This window comes from Bos mutus, chromosome 2 (assembly GCF_027580195.1).
Source record: "Bos mutus isolate GX-2022 chromosome 2, NWIPB_WYAK_1.1, whole genome shotgun sequence".
Lineage (NCBI taxonomy): Eukaryota > Metazoa > Chordata > Mammalia > Artiodactyla > Bovidae > Bos > Bos mutus.
This window is the reverse complement of record NC_091618.1, coordinates 88,940,214-88,968,139: the sequence shown is the minus strand read 5'-3', so window position 1 is coordinate 88,968,139 and position 27,926 is coordinate 88,940,214.

The window sequence follows — 27,926 nt, the reverse complement described above, 5'->3', positions numbered from 1 at the left end:
TTTTATAGCTCATTCAAATGTATAAGAAATGAATTGGTGTCCTAAAATTGATAGATGTAAAGTATAATCACTCTCATTTATTGACTAGTTTCTGTGCTCACATAGATTTACAAAAATCAGATGATACTGATTACTTTGTGCACAGAATGCTTTCTAACTAACTTTTCTCACATGTCCAGACTGTGTTACTAACTAGTCTTCTAAATCACACTTTCCAGGGGTTGCAAAGTGTTTCATTGGTCAGGAAGAACAACTCAATTTTACCTAAATAAGTTTTCAGTGCTAGATGTAAAGGTTACAGAAATCTAATTGAAAGTGATTTTTCTATTGTCTCTTCTACTTATGAAGCCCTGGTCTGCTGTTAGAATGATGGTTATGGAAAAATACATCCCCTTGTACTATACAAAGATACACATCTGATACTATACAAAGAAGCACATCTGATATCAACAATTTTTAGGGAGTTTTTGCCACTGAAAGCTGTTTTAGTGAAAAAGGAAGTATCATTTGAAGTCCCATGCTTTTCACAATGTCATCAGTTATCTTTAAAGGCTGTAGTAAAGTGAACACGTTAATTACCATCCCTGTGAGCATGTCTAGGGTGGTGATGACTGTAGTGTTATATTAGGGCTCTCTGTCAAGCATGTCATTTCCTTATCTTGCTTTTATAGCCGAGGAAATAAAGGCACTAGAGAAATGTCTTTGAGGTCACACAACAAGTTAGCAGCTGATAAACATTAGAACAGGCAGTTCCGGAATTCCCACTGTGTGTAATTAGTTCACTGCAGGCAGGAAATGGCAGCATGGGGGATAAATGGCAAGTGTGGTGTTTGGGGACCTGGAGGCTGGTAGAAATTCTCTGTGTTCTTCTGAATGGTTAATTAAGTTAGTTTCTTTCTGAGGTTCTGACTGCGCAGAACTGGGAGGCCTCTCATCCAAGCACCTTACTCCTTAGTGTGAAAGGAAACAGTAGTCACTCTCTAGCATCTTGATGAGCTAGCCAAGTGGAGGATGTTGGCTGGGGGGCTGCAGGGGGGGCGGCATTAGTAGTTTCTTGGGCCTTTCTGTCTCCTCCTGAGGCTTTTGGAGTTTCTGAGTGTGGTTTTGATCCGTAGCTCCTGAAGGACCCCCGAGGAGGCTGGGAAGTGAGACAACAAGAGCAAAAAGGCAGGAACTATTCTGACTCTTTACAAGTTCCCCCTCCTTCCCAGCAGCTCTGGATCCCCGAGCTGGTAAGCACTTGGTTGACTCATGGAGCACATGCTTGCCTTTTTTTCTTTTTCTGTTCTCAGTCTCCTTAGGAGAGAGAGATTTGGAATTGGTGTTCTCCGTCCTATTCTTAGGCCTGTGACAAATCATCAGGTAGGAGAGAGTGCGGTGTTTGGAAGCTCCAACAGGAGATTGGATATGGAGAATTCTAGGGAGTCCGGAGGCAGTCTGCCAAGTTGGAATCAGAGGCTGGCTCCATCAGAGACTCTAACAAGCTCATTAGATTCCAGAATCATGACGATCTTAATCTCATTGGTCCCCTTTTAAGGCCATGACTACGTATTTAATCAGCAAGGGCTGACTGGAGAGAGAGAAATCTGCGCCCCTGCTTCAGAATGTTGAGAAAGGATGGGATTTGGAGTTCATTTCTCTTCAGCCCACTTTGGAAAGAGCATGACAGGTTCCCAAAGCTCTACACTTCCCATTGCTTCCATCCTGGGCATGAGGCTCATTGACTGGCAGACTAGCATCACCTCCAGGTGGTTCTTCTGCCTCCTCAAATCTGAGAAGCACTGATATGTAAGGTGTAAGTTGTTTGACTATGAAAGGTAGCTTGCTGAAATCTGTCTTCCTGGTTATATTTTCTTTATATATTTATAACCTTTAATAAATACTTTAGTCCTTTGATATTTTAATAATGTAGACATCTTTTTTTTTAAGTTGTTTTTCTTGTAAATTATTACATTCTCACTCTAAAAGCTTCAGAAAATACAGAGAAGTAAAAAGCAACTTACCCTCCAGTGTACTTATATATAAAATTTTCTTTGTTTTCTGTGCATAATTTTGAAAAACTTCATGTTTTTCCTGATTGTAGACATAATATATGATCCTTGTGGAAAATCGAGAAACTAGGAAAAAACATGAAACAGAGAATGGAGAGCATCCTACATATTAGGTTTTGGAGTTTTGCATAGTGTAATACAGAGGTGCTGCCTACTCTTTGCTTCTTTCCTTTGGTTTCAGATATTGTTTTTAGTTCTTATGCTACTTAGAGATTATTTAAATTTTATATAATTTTATTTAAATTTGATATAATTTTAAAATTATATTTTATTTAAATATAATTTAAATTTGACGTAATTTTAAAATATTCTGGTGTTATCATAAATGTCTCACATATTTTATCTTGTGATTAGAACAGAGAATTTGTTTTCTTTTACGCGCAGTTGAGAAGCTTATTTGAGTCCTTATCAGTGGCATGTTCTATATAAGAATCCTCTTTGATCAGAAACTTCCCAGAGGGTAGAAAAGCCTTCACTGTTGAAGGATGCATGACCACACTCTTCTCCACTGGCCTGATGGGCTGTCTTCCAGTGGGAAAAAGATGGACCAGTAAGATTGCTAATCCTAGAGAAAGTTCTTAAGTCAACTGTTTGGAAATGTCTAGATTGGAGAATGCAAATGCAAGAAGCAGGTTTTTGTTACCTGGACTCTTGGCTGAGACTGGAAAAATGCAAGAGAATGAATATTTGCCCAAATCTCTACATTTTTGGGCTTCCCTTTCAGTTGGTAAAGAATCTTCCTTGTAGTGCAGGAAACCCGGGTTCAATCCCTGGGTCAGGAAGATCCCCTAGAGAAGGAATTGGCAAACCACACCAGTATCCATGTCTGGAAAATCCCATGAACAGAGGAGCCTGGTGGGCTGCAGTCCATGTGGGTCAAAAAGAGTTGGGCACAACTGAGTGACTAACACTACCTTTTTAGGTAGTTTGAGAGAAATCTAGCATGAATTTGAATGTCTGTAGAGTAACTGGCTTTGGTGTTTGAGGCAGGCAGGGGACATTTGGTGGTGATTTTCCCTATAACATCTTTGCAACACTTTGTTTTGGAATATGTCTTTGCCCTCAATAATGCAGAATGCATTGTGTCATGTGAAGAATTCACTGCATTATATCCATGGACTTGACTCTGCTCAAGTCTAGTTGTTCCAAGAGTAGCTGATACAGTTTACCACCCACAGGATCACGGTTCAGTAACTAAAGTAACAAGTATTTCCAAATTTCAAATGTTACTTTATTCAGATAACATTTAAAAAGAGATTCAGTGTACATTTATAAAAACTCCAAGTAACAGCTCTAAAAATCCTCTCCCCACTCTCTTGCCTTACACTTCCCATTCATCTCTCCTCAAAACTCATTTTCACTCCTCTGATCCACATCTTCTTTCAAATTCTAGTTACTTCTTCCTTTGCAGTTCTTCACTTTATGGCTCACTTTAGCCCCATAGACATCTTTTAGTTTTCTTTTGATAATTTCCAACCAGGGAGAATCATGAAATAACCCAGCAACAGGAATTTGTCCATTTTGTGGGTGGGGCAGTGGGTGTGACTACAGCAGAACCTGATGGGGAAGGATTGTGACTACTTAGTTAATAATAATAATAACTGGTTTTTTGTTGCTGTTACTCAGGCTTCAAGTATGCCCTGGAGTCCATGCTTATTGCCTTGATAACACTGTGTGTTCTTAAGAAGAATGGAATCACTAAAATGAGTTGTATAGAATTTGTTAGGAGTATAAATATTTGTTCTTTGGAAAAACTGCATGTGATGCATGAAGCTGGGCTGGTCAGGACTGAATGGAACTGGAAGATAGCAGATCTGAACCCGGCTGCCGCAGATCTTGGCTGATAGCATCTTATTCTTGTTGAGAAGCTGGTTGAGCAGGAAAGGGAGTGTGGTATGGATATTGCATTAGCCAGCTTGGCATTTAAATTTGCCAGAGTTTGATGTATTGCAACATTTTTAAAATGTCCCTGTGGTAAATTTCAATGCTTCAGTCTCCTGTAATTCCACATGTTATTCTTTTTAATGAGCTTGACATCTTTTTATAGCATCATTGCATGTCCAGTCACCCATGGTGCTGAGCTGGGTGTCTCTATTGTGTCTCTATTGTGTCTCTATTGTGACTCCTGGTGTCTCTATTGTGTCTCTATTGTGACACCTGGTCCCAATCCTATAGAAGCTTACACTCAAAGCCACAACTGTTTCTGTTTTTATTAATAGGAGCTTAGGATTTTTCCCCAGGCATATATTGGCTTGCTGTATCATTTTTTTCTTTTTGTAGAGGGCAGGATGCTCTCTTGAATTACAGAGATATAGATTCTTGGAAAAATAACCACTGGAGAGTTTTGAGGAAATGAAAATTAGATGGAAGGGTGGTCTTTCTGTGATTGATAAAAAGGTCTATGTTGTGGAAGCAGGGTTCAGAACAGTCTTGTTCCTGCTCCTCTAGCATCTTATTTCCTCGTCTCTCCCTGTGAATGTCAGGCTCCAGTCACACTGGTCTCTGTGGGGCCTTCAACGTGCCATCTATGCTTTGTCATAGAACCTGGCATTTGCTCACTTCTGCTGGAAATGCTCTTCCCCATTGATCTGTGAGCCTGCCCCCTCCCTTCCTTCAGATAGAAATATGAGCCTCTCATCAAGGACATCACTGGCTATGCATCTGTAATTTTACTCCCTACCTTCAGCCCTTTGACAGTTCGTGTAGAGCCTCCTCATTTTTTTCCCCCTTCTTCCCCTTATCAATTATCAACACCTAACATGATATACATGTTGCTTATTTCTCTTGCTGATCTCTGTCACTGGATTAACCTTCCTGAGAGCATGGTAGGGTGTATTCCTCTGCTGTTCCTCGTGCTTAGATTCCTGCCTGGACCATCATACAAATATGATGCCAAATGAAATGCTCAGTAAATATTGACCAATAGAAGGCAGGAAGGAGGAAAGATTGTGAATAACTCTTGCTAGCTTCTCCCTGTCATAACTGTCCTCCCCACACCTTAGACAGCCCAGTGTCAGCTAACCCACTCACCACACAGAACAGTGTGTGATTTCCAGGTGCATTTGGAGGCTCCCAGGTTCTGGCAGGCTTCAGGGTCAGTGACCATAGGAAGTAAACTGTCCTTAGTGATTGGTGTACAGAGGTGGGTCCCGTGACACTGTGAACACCTTTCTCTCCTCACGGTTCTGCTATTTCATGCATTTCTAGGAAGTCAACAGGTAGTAACAGAGGTAGCCTGATTGATTTCTGGGAGGTAAAGACAGCATATTTGCTATGATATAGGTGAATGGAATCTTTGGCACTGGGATTCCTTTATCTTTTGTCCATGGATAAAAAGTGTATGACGTACTTATCATTTAATCCCACACCTGGCATTAGCGGTAGCGATAGGTGAGGCGTATGAAGAGAGGACTTGTAAATAGTGATAAGATGGTGGGAGCATGAAACTCGGCTTTTTACCTCCCAGGAGGGTCTGCTGGGGTTTTGCTGAGTCCATAGCGATACTTAATTAACTGTGCAAACATTCTGTTCCAGATAAGACTGTAACAGTTGCCTGGGGAAAAATTCTTTTGAGTCAATATTTGTTTGATCTTTATGTATAGAGTATTTTGGCTCTGTTGTTCATGCTCTAGCGAAGTTCCCATAATAAATGCCATTTTCAGGGATTTGCAATATTTACACACAAGGTCAGTCATGGAAGAGGTTAAAGGATTGAATCACTATCTAAATAGAGAGTCTAAAGGGTTTCAAATGAATCTTTAAACATGAAAATCCTTTGTTTCCATCACTTGACAAATAATTATTAAAAACCTGTGATAAGTACTCTGGGGGAAAATTCAAAAATACAAGGTAAGATGTTGGCCCTCAATTTGCTTGTAACCTACTTGTGGAAATGAGACTTTAATCAGTATATGTGATACAAGGCACTTGTACTAAATAATAGTAACAATGGCTCTGATTTATTGGCTAAACAGCACCACACCAGCCTAGTACTTCCCTAAACATGAGCTGACCCGCTCAGTCCTCCCAGTGAGGCAGGTGCTGTTGGTCAGTATGGAGTTCACATGGAGTAGACAATGCTGGGGAGTTTGGAGAAAGGAGAGAGAAGGGAGCGAAGATGTGAAGAACCTTCAGGAAGAGGTCTCTCAGTACCTAAAGACGGGGAAACAGATGTCTGTGGCATGGGAAGAAGAAAAAGGGCTTGATGGACATTTGTTGTTTTTCCTCGTGATACCGTCTTTCTCTCTGGGAAGTTGTTTTACCCTTCCTTGACTCTTGGCACAGGTGCTTCTGGTGAAGGGCACCCAACTATAGACGGAAAACATGGAATGTCAGTGTGGTATGTGCTGTAAAGAATAATGAATACAGAAAAGAATTGTGAGGTGGTAGAGGACATTTGTGATTTAAAAAGGGTCTCAGGGAAGGCTAATTAAGACATCTGGGTGAAGATTGAAGGAGGAGAAGAAACAGCTATGAGGCACCTCTGGGCAGAGCCTTCTAGGCAGAGGGAACAGCAAGTGCAAATGCCCTGGGGTGGCCACATACTTGTTGGTTCTAGGATCTTCAGAGGCCAGAGACTCAGGAGAATGGTGAGCAAGGAGGAGAATGGCAGCAGGCAATGCCTTTAGAGGCAATGCACGCCTGTCTCCTGCTGGTCTCTGTGATGATGATGGTGGTGGTGATGTAGGAGAAGCTATGAAGAGTTTTTGAGTGAGTGGAAGGGCAGTTTGGTAGCTGAACCTGCTGCCTCCAGCCCGGTGCCACTGTAGCTTCTCTTGCTTCTCACTGGCACTTCCACTCAGTAGCTCTCCATTGCTGGTCTGTTGCTGACATGGGCAGAGGCACTTCAGCAGCTTTACATCCGTCACCTGGCAGGTAGGAAACCAGTGATACAGCTCAAGCCCAGGGTGAGAGCACCCACGTGAGCTGAACGACACCCTCGCCTCAATCCTCACAGTATTTTCTGGGCCTGCAATTCTGAGGTTTTCTTTGATTTCCTGCCTGGCACTGATGTCCCTGCTGGAACCACAGTCTGGCCTGAACTGCAGCCCCCTTGGCTGGGTCCTTGGCTTCGCCTGATTCTTGCCATCCTTTCCCCGCCCAGCCCACCCGCTGTGTTGCTGGGAGTCAGTGCTGGTCCTGGGCTATGTCTGTAGCTGTGTGGAGCTCTGTGCTGAGCAGAGATCTGGGAAGGTCCTCAGCACTGCTGAAGGCCTCCTTCCCCGACCCTTACCTTTTTGGTTGTCTCCCCACCACTGCTGTGTCTTCTGGGATAACAGACAGGAAACTGGAATTAGCTTGGTGGCCTGTGCTGCTTCAGACGCACATGCTGGACCGTTTCCAGAGTCCTCGGGGCAGGGCTGTGACGTGTGGAACTCCCTTAAGCCTGGATTTGCCTGTGTCTGATCGTTCCCTTTGGTCTCTGAGGCTGATCCACTCAGTTATAAACAGAGGCTGTTCCCGGAAGGATGGTGAACTGGGGTGGGGGATGGGGATCCAGACCAGGCACCGCGAATGGAGGAGGAGGCAGATATGAGGGATCTAAAGAAGACTCGATGGAACATGATGCAGCCTGCTCTAAGGAGATTCAGCTAAGAGCAGAACCAGAACAAGCATTTAAGGGCTTAGGGATGAATATTAATTAACAAGTTGCTAATGCAACAAGCATTTTCCAAGAGTCTTACAGCTGAGACGTGACCAACTTACGTAAAGAAGAACGTGTCTGCCTTGGGGACCCCATGAGGGCACAGGTGGAGCTGGGTCCATATGGGTTAAGTTCAGGGCAGATGGTCAAGCTGATATTTGCTCTGAGGGTCAGCCACAGGGTCACTGGTGTGAGGACACACCCTTGCACACACACATACATGCACATTCTCACCCTTTCAGTCCTTTGCTTTCTGTTTTCAGTTGCTGTTACTTCTGTGTCAATCAGTTCTGTTAATAGAAACCATTTCAGCGCCAAGGGGCCCAGTTCTCAAACTTACAGACCAGAGACTACTGAAAAATTCTCTAGAGTGAGAACCTGGTTCACTGGGGGTACATATAGCACATAGAATTTTTTTCAAATCTCCTGTGAATCAAGGCATGCTACTGAGCCCCTGTGGTGCTTGAGAACAGTAATGGGGTCAAAAACATCATCATAATAAAAATATAATATTGGTGTGATCCTAGAAGGTGGTTAAACTAAGGCATGCTTCCTCTTTGAACAAAAATGTTGACTTAAAGTTAAGGAGTCCCCCCCCACCTCCCCAGCTTAACCACTTACTTTCCTGGGAAGTGGATCGAGTTGACATTTAGTCAGCTTCCAGGATATCCCATGAAATGCTTTAAAAGTTTTAAATGCAATTTATTTTCTGAAAAGGTAATTGATCTGTGATTCAACATTTACAAGCTGCAAAAGAATATCAGTGAAAGCCCTTCCTCCAAAAGAATACCAGGGAAAACCCTTCCTCCTCGCCCTCCTTCTCAAAGTTGGCTGTTTTCTTCCTCAAGGGAACTCATATTACCAGTTTCTGCTCTATTTTGTTAATATACAGTAAAATGTGCTCAACCTGTGTTAATATTAAGGATAATCAAGGTCATTTTTCTCTCTTTAAGAACCTTCTATTGAATAAAACAAAGTGAGCCAATCAATCATTTATAGCTCTATTTTGGAACTTTTATTGTAAGTCTAGTAATTACAAAGTTCCTAGTTCATGGACAGAGAAGCCCAGTGGGCTACAGTCCATGGGGTTGCAAAGAATCAGACACGACTGAGTGCTCATGCACATACACACACATGTAGACACTGAAGTCTGTATTTGCTACTCAGTTTTTTGTTCCTCAAACTAGCAGCAGTAACAAGTACCTGACAGCTTGTGAGAAAACAGAATCTCCACTCCCACCCTAAACCCCCTCAGTCAGAGTCAGCATTTCTACTACAAAGTGATTCGGAAGCAGCTGCAGGTTTGAGAACCCTCTGCTGCGTCTCATTGTCACAGCATTGGTCTCAGGTAGCAGAGTAAGCAGAGGTCCATGTGGAGTTAAAAAAAAGGGGAGAGATGGTCCTCATGTAGAGCTCTGCTCCTCATCTTATTCTGAGGGCTCTGTTTTGTCGCTTAAGTTATAGGAGGCTGATCTTTACTTAATTTGCAACCAAATTAAGGTACTATGTATACTTTCTGGGCTTTGATTTTTAAATTCAGAAATCTTTCTCCTTTTCTCCTTCCTTCGCTTATGAATTGTTCTTAAACCTTTGGCACTTGCTGCTTGTTGCTTCCTTGTGGGGCCAAGCTGGGCTAAGTAAATAAGTAATAAGCAAATGCTAATAGGAAAATGTAGAAACAGCCAATCATATAAATTAATGGTTTCTGGTTTGATGGATACATATGTTTATGGTTGTGGTTTTATGTTATGTTTTGCAGTGTGTTCATACATTTTATTAAATTTCACATTTCTGAACAATTTAGACTTGATATGTGCTAATCTCAGTGTGATGGAACTAAATAGTTAATAGGATTCTGAAAAGAAATATAAATTCCTTTTAAGAGTTGTCAAACTTCTCTTGGAGGAAAGAAAGAAGGAAACTTTTTGTTTTGTCTAAGCAGAGGAGTAGAGGACAAAAATTATAGAAAGTCCTGTGATGGGTGAACCTGTAAACCAGTGCAAATAATTTGAATTTAGGAACTTGTGGAACATTTACAAAAAAGGAAAATGGAAAGTAGGTCATGGAACTATAATGTGAGGGTTTTTTGTTTGTTTTAAACGCTTTAAAAATGTTTCCAATCACTAAAGTGTTTCCCTTCTATAAAATAAGATAAATACATAATCCGTATCATTAAAAACCTGCTAATGGAATACTTTTTTTGGTGCTAATGGGATACTTTTGTGAGTGTGTTGTGGCAGAGTTGGAGAATGAATGAAACAGAAACAAGCGAATACCTAACAAACCCCTGCCTTCTTAAAAATGAGACAATTAAGCCTAAGCCAGTGGGGCCAGTTCTGCTACTGATGGGCACAGAAGGCCTAAGGGAGGAAGGAGGCCAATCCAGGAGAGGAGATTCCAGAGAAAAGTGGTTGAGGGGAAGAAAGTTGTCTGAATATGGGAGTGAAATGTCACATTTAACACTGAAATGAGAACCGCTTTGCCAGTGTAATAGTGAAAAGTTATTTGAGCACTTGGGTAATTGCTCACACCCGCAGTAATTCTAATACTAGAAATCTATTTTCCAGGGAATGTCTGAAATTAAAAGAAATCTTTGGCATAAAAATGTTAAAGTGTAATTCATAATAAAAATTGAGTTAATTTTCTAAGGAGGGAATGGATGAGTAGATTATAGTACCTCCATAGGATGGGACATTCTGCAGCTTAAATAATATTTATGACATGTTCTAAATTAGGTATGAAGCAAGACAAAAATAGTTTGGGAAAATGACAGGAAGGAATTTTGATTGTTGTGTATATGTGATGGTTTTTTTAAAGAATTTTTATTAGAGTATAGTTGATTTACAATGCTCATGTTAGTTTCAGGTGTACAGCAAAGAGAATCAGTTATACATACACATATATCCACTCTCTTTTAGGTTGTTTTCCAATATAGGCCATTATAGAATATTGAGTAAAGTTCCCACTTTTATACAGTAGGTCCTTATTAATTATCTATTTAGTATATAATAGTGTGTATATGTCAATCACAATCTTCCAATTTATCCATCCCCCACCCCTGACTCCCTGGTAGCCGTAAGTTTGTTCTCTGACATCTATAACTGTTTCTGATCTGCAGATGAGTTCATTTGTACCCTGTTTTTAGATTCCACCTATAAGTGATATTATGTATTTGAGAGATGACAATCTCTAGGTCAATCCATATTGCTGTAAATGGCATTATTCCACTTCTTTTTTATGGCTGAACAGTGTTCCACTGTATGTCTGTACACCACATTTTCTATATCCGTTTGTCTGTCATTGTGGACTTCTTGGTTGCTTCGATGTCCTGGCTGTTGTAAATAGTGCTGCAATGAGCATTGGGGTGCATATATCATTTTGAATTATGGTTTTCTCTGGATATATGCCTAGGAGTTGGATTGCTGGATCATATGGTCATTCTATTTTTAGTTTTTTAAGGACCCTTCATACTGTTCTCCGTAGTAGCTGTACCAGTTTGCATTCCCACCAACAGTGGATGAGGGATCCCTTTTCTCCACCCCTTCTCCAGCATTTACTGTTCGTAGATTTTTTGATGATGGCCATTCTGATCAATGTGAAGTGACACCTCATTTTAATCTTGATTTCCATTTCCCTAATAATTAGGAATGTTGATAATCTTTTCATGAGCTTTTTAGCCATTTGTATCTTTGGAGAAATGTCTATTCCTAGATATTTGGCCCATTTTCACTTCTTTTTCTTCCCCCAGTTGAGTTGCAGGAGCTATTTGTAGATTTTAGAAATTAATCCCTTGTCAGTTGCTTCATTTGCAAATATTTTCTCCCATTCTGAGGGTTGTCTTTTGTTTTGTTTATGGTTTCTTTTACTGTGCAAAAGCTTTTAAGTTTAATTAGGTCCCATTTATTTATTTTTGTTTTTATTTTCATTATTCTAGAAGGTGGATCGAAAAATATATTTCTGTAATTTATGTCAAAGAGTGTTCTATGTTTTCCTCTAAGAGTTTTATAGTGCCTGGCCTTACATTTAGATCTTTAATCTATTTTGAGTTTATTTTTGTGTATGGTGTTAGAGGTATTCTAATTTCATTCTTTTAGGTATAGTTGTCCACTTATTGAAAAGATTGTCTGTTCTTCATTGTATATTCTTGCTTCTTTTTCCATAGGTTAGGTGACCATAGGTGCATGGGTTTACCTCTGGACTTTCTATATATCCTGTTCCATTGATCTATATTTCTGTTTTTGTGCCAATACTATGCTATTTTGATTACTGTGGCTTTGTAATATTATTTGAAGTCAGGGAAACTGATTCCTCCAACTCTATTTTTCTTTCTCAAGAATGCTTTGGCTATTCGGGGTCTTTTCTGTGTCTATCAGTCACTTCAGTTCAGTTGCTCAGTCATGTCCGACTCTTTGCGACCCCATGAACCGCAGCACACCAGGCCTCCCTGTCCATCACCAACTCCTGGAGTTCACCCAAACTCATGTCCATTGAGTCGATGATGCCACCCAAGCATCTTATCCTCTGTCGTCCCCTTCTCCTCCTGCCCTCAGTCTTTCCCAGCATCAGGGTCTTTTCCAATGAGTCAGCTCTTCAATCAGGTGGCCAAAGTATTGGAGTTTCAGCTTCAACGTCAGTCATTCCAATGAACACCCAGGACTGATCTCCTCTAGGATGGACTGGTTGGATCTTCTTGCAGTCCAAGGGACTCTCAAGAGTCTTCTCCAACACCACAGTTCAAAACTATCAATTCTTCGGCGCTCAGCCTTCTTCACAGTCCAACTCTCACATCCATGCATGACCACTGGAAAAACCATAGCCTTGACGAGACGGACCTTTGTCGACAAAGTAATGCCTCTGCTTTTGAATATGCTATCTAGGTTGGTCATAACTTTCCTTCCAAGGAGTAAGCGTCTTTTAATTTCATGGCTGCAATCACCGTCTGCAGTGATTTTGGAGCCCAGAAAATAAAGTCAGCCACTGTTTCCCCATCTATTTCCCATGAAGTGATGGGACCAGATGCCATGATCTTAGTTTTCTGAATGTCTATACAAACTTTGAAATTATTTGTTCCAGTTCTGTGAAAAATGCCATTAGTAATTTGATGGGGATTGCATTGAATCTGTAGATTGCTCTGGGTAGTACAGTCATTCTTGCAATATTGATTCTTTTAATTCAAGAACATGATATATTCATTGGTTTGTGTCATCTTTTGTTTCTTTCATCAGTATCTTATAGTTTCCTGAGTATAGGTCTTTTGCTTCCTTAGGTAGATTTATTCCTAGGTATTTGTTCTTTTAGATGAAATGGTAAATGGCATTGTTTCCTTGATTTCTCTTTCTGGTCTTTCATTAGTTATATAATTAGTGTACAGTAGTGAAAGAGGCTTCTGTATAGTAATGCAAGAGATTTCTGTGTATAAATTTTGTATCCTGCAAATTTACAGAATTTTTTGATGAGCTCTAGTAGTTTTCTGGTACTAGCTTTAAGGTTTTCTGTAGTATTGTATCATCTGAAAAAAGTGACAGTTTTGCTTCTTTTTCAATTTGGATTTCCTTTTATTTCCATTTCTTCTGACTGTCATGACTGCTGCTGCTAAGTCACTTCAGTCGTGTCCGACTCTGTGCGACCCCATAGACGGCAGCCCACCAGGCTCCCCTGTCCCTGGGATTCTCCAGGCAAGAACACTGGAGTGGGTTGCCATAGGACTTCCAAAACTATATTGAATAATAGTGAAGAGAGTGGGCACCCTTGTCTTGTTGCTAATCTTAGAGGAAATTCTTTCACTCTTTCACCATTGAGAATGATGTTAGTTGTGAGTTTGTCATATATGGGCTTTATTATGTTGAGGTAGCTTCCATCTATGCCCACTTTCTGAAGAATTTTTATCATAAATGGGTGTTCAATTTTGTCAAAAGCTTTTCCTGTGCCTATTGAGATGATCATATGGGTTTTTATTCCTCCATTTGTTGATGTATTGTATCATACTGATTGGTTTGCAGATATTGAAAATTCCTTGCATCCCTAGGGTAAATCCCACTTGATCATGGTTTATGATCCTTTAAATGTGTTGTTGGATTTGGTTTGCTAGCATGTTGAGAAGATGTTGCATCTATGTTCATCAGTGATATTAGCCTGTAATATTTTTTGGCGATATCTTTGTCTGGTTTTGGTATGAGGGTGATGGTGGCCTCATAAAATGAGTTTGGAAGTGTTCCTTCCTATGCAATTTTTTGGAAAAGTTTCAGAAATGTGTGTGTGAACTGTTCTTTAAATGTTTGATAGAATTTGCCTGTGAAGCCTTCTAGTCCTGGAATTTTGTTTCTTGAAAGATTTTTAATTACAGTTTCAATTTCAGTTGTGATTTGTCTGTTCATATTTTCTATTTCTTCCTGGTTCAGTCTTGAAAGACTGTACCTTTCTAAGAATTTATCCATTTCTCTAGGGTGTCCATTTTACTGGCATTTAATAGTTGTAGTAGTCTCTTGTCACTTGTATTTCTGTGGTGTTTACTGTAACTTCCCCTTTTTCATCTCTAATTTTATTGATCTGAGTCCTCTCCCCCTTTTCTCGATGAGTCTGCCTAGTTTGTCGATTTTGTTTATCTTCTCAAAGGACCATCTTTTAGTCTCATTGATCTCTTCTGTTGTTTTCTTTGTCTCTATTTCATTTATTCCTGCTCTGATCTTAATGATTTTCTTCCTTCTACTCACTTGGGGTTTTTGTTTTTTCTTTCTCTAATTGCTTTATGTGTAAGGTTAGGTTGTTTATTTGAGATTTTTTTTGTTTCTTGAGATAAGAGTGTATAGCTATAAACATCCCTCTTAGAACTGCTTTTACTGTGTCCCACTGGATCATCATGTTTATGTTGTCCTTTGTCTCTAGGCATTTTTTGGTTACTTTAGTGACCATTGGTTAATTAGCAGCATATTGTTAGGCCTCCGTGTGTTTGTATTTTTACTGTTTTTTTCCCCTGTAATTGATTTTTAATCTCATAGTTTTTTGGTTGGAAAAGATGCTTGATATGATTTCAGTTTTCTTAAATTTATCAAGGCTTGATATGTAACCCAAGATGTGATCTATCCTGGAGAATGTTCTGTGTGCATTTGAGAAGAATGTGTATTCTGCTGCTTTCAGATGGAATGTCCCATAAATATCAGTTAAGTCTATCTGGTCTTATGTGTCATTTAAGGCTAGTGTTTCCTTATTAACTTTCTGTCTGGATGATCTGTCCATTGGTGTAAGTGGGATGTTACAGTCCCCCACTATTACCGTGTTATTGTGGATTTCCTCTTTTATGGCCGTTAGCATTTGCCTTATATATTGAGGTGCTCCTGTGTTGGATGCATACATATTTGCAATTGTTACATCTTCTTGGATTAATCCCAAGATCAGTATGTAGTGTTCTTGCCTCGTTTTAAAAATTATTTATTTATTTATTTTGTTTTTGGCTGTGCTGGGTCTTCATTGCTACGTGGGCTTTTCTCTAGTTGTGGTGAGTAGGGGCTTTCTCTTGTGGAGAAGCACGGGCTCTAGGGTGCTTGGGCATCAGTAGGTGCAGCACAGGAGCTCAGTATTTGTGATTCCCAGGCTCTAGAGCACAGACTTAATAGTTGTGGCACATGGGCCTAGTTGCTCTGCAGCATGTGGGATCTTCCCAGACCAGGGATGGACCCCATGTCTCCTGCAATGGCAGGCAAATTCTTTACCACTGAGCAACCTGGGAAGCCCCCTTCCTTGTCTTTTATAACAGTTTTTAAAGTCTGTTTTGTCTGATATGTGTATTGCTACTCCATCATTCTTGTGATTTCCATAGAATATCTTTTCCATCCTCTTTGTCTGTTTATGCCCCTAGGTCTGACGCATAGAGACTCTTGTAGAAAGCATTATACATGGGTCTTGTTTCTTTATCCATTCAGCCAGTCTAATCTGTCTTTTAGTTGGAGTATTTAATCCATTTATATTTAAAGTAACTCTCAATATATATGTTTCTATTGCCACTTTCTTTTTTTTTTTTTAGGTCTTTTTTCTTCCCTCCCTCTTTTGTTCCCTTCTCTTGTATTTCTCCCTGAGAGAAGTTCCTTTAGCACTTGTTGTAAAGCAGGTTTGGTGGTTGATAAATTCTCTTAGCTTTTGCTTGTCTGTAAAACTTTTGATTTCTCTATCAAATCTGAATGAGAGCTTTGCTGTGTAGAATATTTTTTATTTTAGGTTTTTCCCTTTCATCACATAAAATATATCACATCATTCCCTTCTGGCCTGCAGAGTTTCTACTAAAAAATCAGCTGATAACCTTATGAGATTCCCTTGTATGTTGTTACTTTTCCCTTGTTGCTTTTAATATTTTTCTCTGTACTTAAATTTGTCTGATTAATATATCTCAGTGTGTTTCTTCCTGGGTTTATCTTGTCTGGGATTCTCTGTGTTTCCTTTACTTGGCTGACTATCTCCTTTCCCAAATTAGGGCAGTTTTTGATTATAATCTCTTCAAATGTATTCTCAATCCTTTTCTCTTTTTCTTGTTCTGGGAACCCTATAATTCAAAGTTGGTACATTTAATGTTGCCCCAGAGGTCTCTGAGACTGTCCTTATTTTTTTTCATTCTTTTTTCTGTATTCTGTTCTATGGCAGAGATTCCACCATTCTGTCTTTCAGGTCACTTATCCATTCTTCTGCCTGAGTTATTCTAGTATTGATTCCTTCTAGTGTATTTTTCATTTCAGTTATTGTATTGTTCATCTGTTCATTTGTTCTTTAGTTCTTCTAGGTCTTTGTTAAACATTTCTTGTATCTTCTTAATACATGCCTCCATTCTTTTTCCAAGATCTTGGGTCCTCTTTACTATCATTATTCTGAGTTCTTTTTCAGGTAGATTGCCTGTCTCCTCTTCATTTAATTGTTCTTGTAGGTTTTTATCCTGTTCCATCATCTGTGATATCTTTCTTTGTCATCTCCTATTGTTAAACTTTCTGTGTTTGTGATTTCCTTGCTGTAGGCTGTAGGATCCTAGTTCTCCTTCCTGCTGGTGTCTGCCCCCTGGTGGGTTAGGTTGGTCCAGAAGCTTTTGCCATTATTTCCTTGATAGGGGGTCTGATTGGTGTCATCACCAAAGCCTGCCCTGGATATTGAGTAGCTCCTCCCTGTTGCTCTGTATCCAGGGCTGTTTCTAATTCTCCAGAGTACTCTCCCAGATCCAGGCTGAGAACTCTTTAGGGTCAAGGGCTGGGACTTCCCTCATGGTCTACTGGTTAAGATTTTGTCTTCCAATGCGGGGTTGTGGTTTAATCCCCATGCAGGGAGCTGAGAGTCCACATGCCTCACAGCCAAAAAAAACCAAAACATAAAACAGAAGCAATGTTGTAACAGATTCAATAAAGACTTAAAAAAAAAGATCCACCTCAAAAAAAAAAAAATGTTAAAAAGAAAAAAATAAAAAATAAGATCAAGGGCTATTACTTGTCATCTCTGCCTCTCCTAAATGCACCTTGGTATCTCCTGGGCTACTTGTGCTCTGCCATCCACAGGGGCCTCCTCCACACAGGCTGCCAGATTCCTCCTGGGCTCCTGGCCTTGATCCCCCTGCCCAGACCATCCAAAGGGCACAGCAAGCACAAGGGCTAAAGGGCAACCCAGGCAGAAGTCAGGAGGCCAAAGGAGGCCAAGAGAGAATGTGGCAAAAGAGAGTGTGATGGAGTTTTAAAAATGTCATTAGTATGATCTAATAAATAGACTGTGTAGTGAGGATATAGTGCCTGAAAAAGTAGCAGAGAAATCCGTACTCTAATTAAAATAAAATACAAAGGCAAAGGTTTCCCTAACAGAATTTGGTTGCCTTTATTTAGTGGAGAATATTATTATGAATGTTTTAAATTTGAAGTTTTCAAGGCATTTTTGTAAGGTCCTTAGAAGTGAAGTGTCAAAGTTAATATTGCTGGGGTTGGAGCTGGTCATACAGGGAGGAGGGGGAGGAAGCAATTCTTAGCGGGGAGAAATAAAACATTTCTAACCTAGAATTCACACTGTTTGCAGGCTCTCCTGACCCTGTATGTGAGGCATTTATAATTCATAGAGATGACAGTCAGTGCCTCTGGCTATAGGTGGCCAAGCAGCTGGCTACCTGAAATGCATGGACAGCCATGGACTACTTAGTGACTGGTGTTCTGTTAAATGCCACAGGACATTTTTAATTCTTGGGATGTCCCTTGCAACTTTGTAAAAGATAAGGCGAGAGATATTGCTGGGGCCGCACCCAGAGCATAAGCAGCCCCAGTGACATCTGTAGAAGTTCTGGGAGCACTGAAACCTACCAGCCTTCCAGCAGCGCAGGGAGGTGCGGGCTTGGATCTCTGGCTTGCTTTAAATAGCCATCTGGACATAATAGATGAACTCCGAAAAATATGTTCTCTGTGTATTTGGAAACAATCATATTTCTGAACATTTTGATTTTTCTTAAAGACAAGGTGACATGTAGTAAGAAGTGGTAACTATAATTAAAAGAAAATTTCTACAGAGCAGCTTCTCAAAGGAGGTTTTTAAAGTGATTTGAAGGGAGTGGCTTTTAAGGTTTTCATCCTTTTTCATGTATCTTCTTCTTTAAAGTCAGTGAATTGAGCACATCCACACTAACACATGCAAGTAAAATTGCTCCGTTTTTGAGCTCACCTGAGCCACAGTGAAAGGTGAGCACCATTAGCACGGTGTGTAAGCCTGTGTCCTCAAAGTGCTGGGCATCTCTTTAGTGGATAAAATGCAAATTTAATAATGTAAAGACTGAAGTTAATCAGACTGGCGTCTAGCTTTGAATTCATCATTTGACTGAAGATGACTGGATTTCATTGAGAAAGAAGGTAGGTTGGAATGGCATCAAGTCCCAACAGGGTAGTTTTGGCTAAAATGGAGTTGCTGCTCCTTGTAGCAAGAGCTGCTGCTTGAGGAAGAGCTGAAGGGGCTATCACCGAGGCTGCTCTGAGCTGCTGGGTCCTCAACTGGAGCAGGAAATCCTGGGATTCAGGCGAGGATGTGCCTGTCAGCACTCTTAGTTTGCCTGGTGGGCTGACACTGTCAGGTCAGAGTGCTGAAGGGCAGGCCAGGGGAGGGTCCTTGAAGGCCACAGGGGACCTCATATAATAAGGTGGTGTGAGTGCTCCGGGCGCCCCTGCCTCTCCTGGGAAAGTAGAATGATGGCTGGATGGAGGCCTGTTGCCTGCCACAACTGGATCTTCATCTCTGTTGGCTTTTTCCCTCTTTGTTCAAGAAATGCTTTACCTATGTCTTGCTTGAGGGCCTATTCCTATCTGTAAACCAGTGATTTGAAATGTGGACTTGTCAGCCAAAATAATAAGTGCAGTTTCTTGAAGTTACCTTGTCCTATGAAGATTAAATCAGTGACCTTAGCTTTTTCAAGCTACCCTTTGCTCCCTTTTGAAGTTGGTGCACACAGGAAGGGGAATGCTCCTCCCAGTCCATACACTGTACCCAAGAGGAGCCAGAGACCAGCCTCTGGTGCTGACTTCAGTGATAGTCGTAGAGGTCTGGCTAACTGCAGGACTCAGAAGAACAAATAGAAATTTCTAAGATGTTTGTCACTAAAATTTCTCCTTTAAAGACCAGCAGATATCAGCACTGTGAGTTACCTCTGAACTCCAGTTTGAGAGCTTCACTCTCAAATCTGTGAGGCTTTTAGACAGGCTGGTGTCTATTTTGTTCACCCCTGGATCTGCCTTTGAATGGGTGGACTGCATCCGGCCTGTGGCACGTGCTCAATTAATATTTCTTAAATGTGTGGCTTTCTAATTCATAAAATCTGACTCCAGCCATATTGTTCCAGCTACTATTAAATGCAATCTAGGTATTACTGATGTTTGCTGTAATTTGGATTTGAGCCATAGCTGTCACACACTAGAGATCAATTTATAAAACCCACCTGAACATTGATTTCTTTTGGAGGTTCATTTTTATTTTCTGTGGTTGCATTTGAAATGGACACCATGGTGCAAGTTCTTCGCTGGACTGACACTTTTGGAACATAATGTAGATTAATTCTATGTGAAAGTTCAGAAGTGATTCTGAACTGCTAGCCTCCCTTGGAAGTCTTATTACAGCGTAATTTCTGTTCACATCCTCTTTTTTTCCTTCCCACATTTTCAGTCACTACATTCTTTTTAGCAGATTCAGCCCTTTGAAAGCAATTCATTCTCTCCTTGGGAATTACAAATCTCAGTGCAGATACAATGTGTTGGCTTAGATTTGCAGGGGTAGAGCACCTTTGGGAATACACACTAGGCCCCTTTCTCTGTAGACAGGCCCACCCTCATCCCTCCCAGACAGGAGTTAGCAGGCCTTTGGGGAAGGAGAATTTGCCATTTCTTTCATGCTTTTATTTCTTACAACTTTTTGGAGCACTTTTTTTCTTGATTTCTGAGTTCTAATCCTGGCCAATGGGGGCTTTCTGACTTACAGCATCCTGAATTATTTCCCTATACTTGTTTCTTCATCTCCAAGATAAGAATAAAATGCCTTGTTCACCAACATTGCCAGACCTGGGCTCTGTAGATATGTTAGTTTGCTAATACAGAAGAAAGCCCTAACCCAGACTCAGGACCTTAAACAGTTCACAGTTCTGGAGGCCAGAGTCTGAGATGGAGGGGTCAGCAGGTCCATGCTCCCTTGGAAGGCACTAAGAATGTGTTCCAGGTCTTTCTCTAGCTTCTGTTACTTCCTTATGGCCGTGTGACTCCAGTATTCCGTGTGTTTGTGTGTGTGCTGTTGCTGCTGCTAAGTCGCTTCAGTCGTGTCCGACTCTGTGCGACCCCAGAGACGGCAGCCCACCAGGCCCTGCCATCCCTGGGATTCTCCAGGCAAGAACACTGGAGTGGGTTGCCATTTCCTTCTCCAGTGCATGAAAGTGAAAAGTGAAAGTGAAGTTGCTCAGTCGTATCCAACTCTTAGCGACCCCATGGACTGCAGCCTACAGGCTCCTCCATCCATGGGATTTTCCAGGCAAGAGTACTGGAGTGGGGTGCCATTGCCTTCTCCAATTTGTGTGTGTACACATGCCTAAGTTTTTTTTTTTCTTTTTATAAGAATGCCACTCTTGTTGTATTCAGGCCCACCCTACTCCTGTTTAATAACCTCATCTTACCTACTTACATCTATAATGACCCTGTTTCCAAATAAGGTCATGAGGACTATGGGTTAGTATTCCGGCATACGAATTACGGGGGGTCACAATACAACCCATAACAGTTCAGTTCAGTTCAGTCACTCAGTGGTATCTGACTCTTTGCGACCCCATGAATCACAGCACGCCAGGCCTCCCTGTCCGTCACCAACTCCCAGAGTTCACTCAGACTCACGTCCATCGAGTCAGTGATGCCATCCAGCCGTCTCATCCTCTGTCGCCCCCTTCTCCTCTTGCCCCCAATCCCTCCCAGCATCAGAGTCTTTTCCAATGAGTCAACTCTTCGCATGAGGTGGCCAAAGTACTGGAGTTTCAGCTTTAGCATCTTTCCTTCCAAAGAAATCCCAGGGCTGATCTCCTTCAGAATGGACTGGTTGGATCTCCTTGCAGTCCAAGGGACTCTCAAGAGTCTTCTCCAGCACCACAGTTCAAAAGCATCAATTTTTTGGCGCTCAGCCTTCTTCACAGTCCAACTCTCACATCCATACATGACCACAGGAAAAACCAGGGTAAGGTCAAATAGGCTTGGGAAGTTTGAAGTAATGGACTGTACTAATCTCTCAAGTTCTCTTGTTCATTCTTGCTTTTATAGCACTTGATATATTAGGGTAAATGCCAACCTGGAAGGCATAGATTTGCTCTCTGATTGGAATCCTGCTTATAAAGACCAGACAGAAGTGAATTTACATGGAGTTTTGATTTAATACTGTTTTCATGTCAGGACATTAGTACCACCTTGGTCCTTCCCTGAATTCAGTGGCTGCCACGCAGCGGTGAAGGGTCTAGGGTTGGTGCTGTACACAGATGAAGACATGAGGGCTTTGGCAGCTCACTGCTGGGCCTTGTTTGTTTGATTTCTTCTTGGAGATCCCAGATAGAAGATATAATAGAGGATCAAAGGCCTCTGTAATTACTCCTCGCAGCAGTTCTTGCTAATGCCTGCAGAGTTATTTGTACAGCTATTGCAGGATCTGTGTCTAATTTCACTTTACACATGGACTTAAGATGTTGATTCTGAATTGCCTTGAGATCTCACTTTCTTTGAGTGGGTGTTTTTACACAGCACCATTTCTAAGGTTGTTTTGGAAGTAGAAGTCTGATCTCTTGGTATAGGAATATTAAGTTGTCTTCATATTTATTCATTTTTTAAAAATGTAATTAACATACAACATTATATTAGCTTTAGGTATATGATATGAATCAATATGTTTATATATTGCAAAAATGATCACCACAATAAATCTAGTTAATATCTGTCCCCATACACAGTTACAGGTTTTTTTCCTTGTGATGAGAACTTTTAGGATTTACTCTTTTAGGAGTTTCCAGATATACTATAGGAGAAGGCAATGGCACCCCACTCCAGTACTCTTGCCTGGAAAATCCCACGGACGGAGGAGCCTGGTAGGCTGCAGTCCGTGGGGTCACTAGGAGTCAGACACGACTGAGCGACTTCACTTTCACTTTTCACTTTTGTGCATTGGAGAAGGAAATGGCAACGCACTCCAGTGTTCTTGCCTGGAGAATCCCAGGGACGGGGGAGCCTGGTGGGCTGCTGTCTCTGGGGTCGCACAGAGTCGGACACGACTGAAGTGACTTAGCAGCAGCAACAGCAGATATACTATATAGTATTATTGGATTTCCCTGGTGGTTCAATGGTAAAGAATCTGCCTGTCAATGCAGGAGATGCAGATTCAATCCCCTGGTCAAGAAGATCCTCTGGAGAAGGAAATGGCAACTCACTCTAGGATTCTTGCCTGGGGAATCCCATGGACAGAGGAGCCTGACAGGCTGTAGGCCACAGGGTCGCAAAGAGTCGGACATGACTGCACAACTAAACAACATTATTAACTGCCTCAACCATGCTGTACCTTGTATTCTCATGATTTATAACTGAAAATTTGTATGTTCTGACCTCCTTTACCCATTTCACCCACCCCCTGTTAGAAGTTCCTAGCTGGTTGCTCCAAGGATCTTTGCTACCTGGGTCATCCTCTGCTAAAATGGATTGAATTCCTTGAGCCATGGTGTGACTCAGTTGAAACTGTTGGTGCCTAAAAATACAAACTTAAGCTAAAGGTTAAACAAGGGCCAAAAGGACAACAATAATTGCCACTAGAAGGGCCTAGAAAAGGAAAGGAAGCACGTTAACTTTGGGAGCACTTCCTTAACTGATGATCAGGCAGTGGAGGCAGTGTTGCTCCGGTCAAAATTGTGAAGCCATTCTGCTTGGGTGTACAGTTGTTAATTTCAGAGTTAAAGTTTAACATGTTTATCTAGTTTTTTAAATGGGACATCTGGACCTATTGGTCTTAGGTCTCTTTTTTGAATCAAAAAGTCTTAGTCACAGATTTATAAGAGGGAAGACAATGGAGCACTAGATGAAATATATCGTAAATCAGTATGACTGTAAAGAGAAGGGTTATGAGAAAATGAAGATCTCCTGCCAGAAAGTCTTTATACCTTGTGAGATCCAAAGACCAAGCTAGAGAACCAGTGTTCAATTTCCTCACCCGTATTGAATAGTGAGGATTGGTGGTTAATTGTAAACTGCTGCCAACAGTAAACCTTTCCTCCTCAGGGTTTTCTGTGGCCTGGCCTGTTACATCAAGCCTACAGGCATAGACCTGGTCGAGGGTTTTGAGGCACGAACATGTTAGTTTGGGGCTTTCAACAGGCATCAGTGTTGCCCAAATGAGGGTATGGAAAATTTGGAGGGTTACCTCTGAGGAGTCAAGAAGTAAAGCCTGGTACTTAGTGAGGAGGCTTGCAGTTAGCCAGTGGTGACCTTTTATCTCCAGAATTATTTGTACTTAATGGGGTCTGGACTTGCAGCGACTGTCTAAAGGTAAGCTTGTTAGCTTCTTCCACTACTAAAGCAGTGGCAGCTACTACTGGAAGCGCCAGGCCAGCATCGGACCATGGCATCTAGTTGTTTGGGAAAATAGCCTCTGGCCTGAGCTACACCTCTGAACTGCACCTAGCTTCTGTATAAGGACCCCCAGGACTGTCCTTTCCTTTTCAGCTATGTATGAGATGAATGGCTTTTTAAAATTGGTGACACCCAAAGCAGGAGATCTGGTGAGGGCCTGTTTGATATTATTGAAAGCACTTTCTTGTTCCCCAGTCCAAAGTAATGGTTCTATATCTAGGCCTTTAGTGGCTTTATCTAGGGGCTTAGTCATTAGTCCAAATCCTGGAATTCAAATTCTTCAAAATCCTGTCATGCATTAGAAGGTATGGGAATGTTTCTAAATGTTTCTTTGTCTTTTGGGGCACTTGGGTGTAATATAGCTTGTTTTCTATCTGGAGATAACTGTCTACTTCTAGGGTTTATAATATATCCCAGATATTTAAATTGTTGTTTTGAAATTTGTGTCTTTTTCTGAGAGACCCTATGCCCCAAGGAAATTAAGGACTTCAATGATATTTTGATCTGATGACTCCATGAAGAGTACTACATATTATCACCTACATACTATAGAATAGTCCCTTCTTTCAGGTGGATTTCCCTTAGTTTGTTAGTAGGGCCTGGATGAACAAGTGTGGGCTGTCCTGAAACCCTTGCAGCAATACTGTCCAGGTATATTGTTGTATTTGGCTTTAGTAGGGATAGTCCACTGGAAGGCAAATGGATCCTGAGATGAGGGATGATCTGGGATGCAAAAGAAGGCATCCTTGAGGTCAGGAACAGTAAACCATTCAGCATCTCCAGGAACCTGAATTAATATAAGGATTGACCACAAGGGGATGTATAGGACCACTGCATCATTTACTGCTCTAAGGTCGTGTACCATTCCATGTTCCCCATTTGGCTTAACAACTGGCAGAACAGGGGTATTGCCTGGAGACGGACAGGGCACCAAGAGGCCATGTTTTAAGGATTTATCTATGAGGGGTTGAAAATACGTTTTTGCTTCCAAATTTCTGGGGTATGATCTTTTGTTAGGGTAAGTGGCTTCTGGCTTAAGGGTAATTTTTACAAGTTTCACATTTACAGCCTTTTCAGGGATTCCTTTGTCCCAAGCTGTCAGGTTAGCCGTGTGTAGAATATGTCTGAGAATAGGCCATTATTTTTCCAGCTGACTTGTCTTAGAGTCCAGAAAAGGGGCTGTTTGGGGCCTCGTAGTCCTAATATGGCCCTGAGGGAGTCCGGAAGGTCTCTCCCCACTACTGGAGTCAAACATTCAGGCACAACTAAAAAGGAATGTGAGATCAGATGGAGTTTAAATTGGCAAGTGAGAGGCCCAGTGAAGTAATGGGCGCGAGGCTGTTCAATGACATCAGTCACTGCACAACCTTTGGAGGAAAGAGGCCCAACGTGAGAGATCAAAACAGAGTAAGTGGCTCCTGTATCAGTTTTAACATTGATTTTCTTACCCACCACTTCAAGGATCACCTGGGGCTCCTTGATGGAGACAGATATCTCCGCAGGGTGGCGGCGAGTGGTTGCCACCAGAATCCGTGGGCTGCCTCAGTTGTCTGGCATGGCCATCTCAGGATCAGGAGCCCCTCTCCCCCTTTGGGACTGGGGACTGTTCCACTTCCAGTGACCTGTTTGTTTACAGACTGGGCATGGACCTGGGGGTACTTCCTGGCATTCATGGGCACAGTGGCTAGTTGACTTGCATTTGAAGCATTCTGCCTTGCTGGTTTTACCTCCAGACAGATGGTTAAAACTTCTTGGCCCCCTTGGGTTGTCCTGAGGCTGCACGAGCCCTGGCCTGCCTGTTTTCACATGGATTCTCTCTTCCTCCTCAGCTTGATCTCAGTTATTAAATACCCCAAAGACTACCTCTAGGAATTGGGGGCATAGGAGTTTGTGGGCCTGATTGTAACTTGTGGGTCTGATTGTAACTTTGGCCTAATATCAGGGATGGACTGGCTGATAAAATGTTGTGCCAGCAGGAGTGGATGGACTGACCCTCAGGAGAGGATGAATCACTATTTCTAAAACCCTCCACAAGCCATCCCTGAAAGAGAACTAGATTTTCTTTTTCTTCTTGGGTCACTCCTTTAATCTTTTCATAGTTGAGTTTTGATACATATAGTCTGGCTTTTTGATGCACTTTCTCATTCCTTCTAATACACATTGGATTATGTGGTTCCTGGTCTTCCCGGGTGGCTCAGTGGATAAAGAATCTGCCTGAAATGCAGGAGATGCAGGAGACGTGGATTCAATCCCAGGGTCTGGAAGATCCCCTGGAGGAAGAAATGGCGACCCACTCCAGTATTCTTGCCTGAATAATCCCATGGACAGCAGAGCCTGGCGAGCTACAGTCCATGGTTCAAAAAGAGTTGGACATGACTGAGCACTCTCCCCTCTATGTGGTTCCTGGCTTCTGTTCCCTTTGGGGAATTATAATCCCAATGGTGCTCCTGATTTGGGCCTGTGTCTCTACCCATGACACAATGTACGTAAGTGCTTGATTTAAGCAAACTAAATACAGCTCATTTACAAGCTAATTTTTAAAGACAGACAAAACCAGAGATCTCATAGTTTTCCTGCCTGAGTTTTTTATTTTAATTTATTTAATTGGAGGATAATTACTTTACAATATTGTGATGGCTTTTGCCATACATCAACATGAATCAGCCATATGTATACATCTGCATGAGTTTAAAAAGGCCCTTTTCCCCCCCTCAGTCTAGAGGACTATAGATGGATCAGACAGTTCATGAGAGCATAGATACATTGCAAAGTCAGAAGAGAGAAATGCAAGCTCTTCTTTTTTTTTTCTTTCTTTAAAATCCCACTAAGTAACCCAAGGCTGGATGGAATCTCAGGTAATGTGGGCTGCATTTGTATTTCAAGGCTTAAATGCTCCACTGTGCCCACAGTTTTGGCAGAGACTTGAAGGAGCAGTTGGACAGGCAAAACTACATAAGACAAAGATCCTTTTACTCAACATAGACTAATGACAGAAACTTAAAGACACAAGAGGTTTTCAGGATAAAGGGGATGGGAGTGCAGGCATAAAGATCAAGGACAAGGTAAAGGAAGGAGGGACGGAAAAAATAGCAGGAAATAAAGGTGAGAGTGGGATGATCAGACTTCCAGCCACTACATCATATGAAGTTTAAACCTCTATCACCCTCATAAGTCTCCCATCAGGGAGAACCCCCTGGACCAAGGTCTGCACACCTGCTTGTCACCCATCAAGGTGAGCCATTGCTGGCCCAAAGGAATAGGTCTCACACGCTGAGAGGAGTGATGCTGCAGCTGCCTGACGTCCACTGTCTTAGAAGGGTGGGTCAGAGAAGTAGGAGAGGGCAAGAGAGAAGGAGATAGAGGAGAGGAAAGGGATAAAGGAGAGGGGGAAAGTGTCTGAATTAGGGTACTGAGGCCCCGGGACCAGAAAGGAACTGACACTGAGACAAGAGGTTCAGGTGGCTACTTGTTACCCACGGGAAGCTGCATTCGGGTCCCGGAGGCGCCCAGTTCCTCCCCTGCCCCATGCTGGGTGCCACAAAGTCTGTTAATGGCCAGCGTTCTTGGCCTCCTTAATCAATGGAAATTGAAAAGAGGCCAGACAAGAGATTCAGGCAAGGCTTTACTGGGGCCCCTGCTGCAGCAAAGGAGAGTGAAAACAAGAAACAGTTTCCCTTGCTTGCTCCCTGGTATGGTGTGGGAGCTGGTTCCTTTGATGGAGGGAGGGTAGGGACCGGTTCAGAGGTTGGGCCAGAGGAGTGATTTCGGTGTTTACCCACCCCTTGGTGGTGCTGTGTGCAGGGGGCATGTGCAGTACCCTGTTTTTGCCCCCAGCTCCTTAGAAGTAGCAGTTGGATTTTTAGTCTTTTTGTGTCTTGTTCATAGTTTGCCCAAACTGCACATGCTCACAGCTATTTTTAGTTCTATATGGTTTCTTTGTATTTTGTCCAGGTGCATGCACTGCAGCAAAGGGTCCCAGATGCCAGACTGTCTCCCCCATGCCTCTGACAGCCGCCAGTCTGTTTTCTGTATCTATGAGCTTGCTTCTTTGTTTTTTAGATTCCATGTATACATGAGATCATACAATATTTGTCTTTCTCTGTCTGACCTCAATAAGCATAA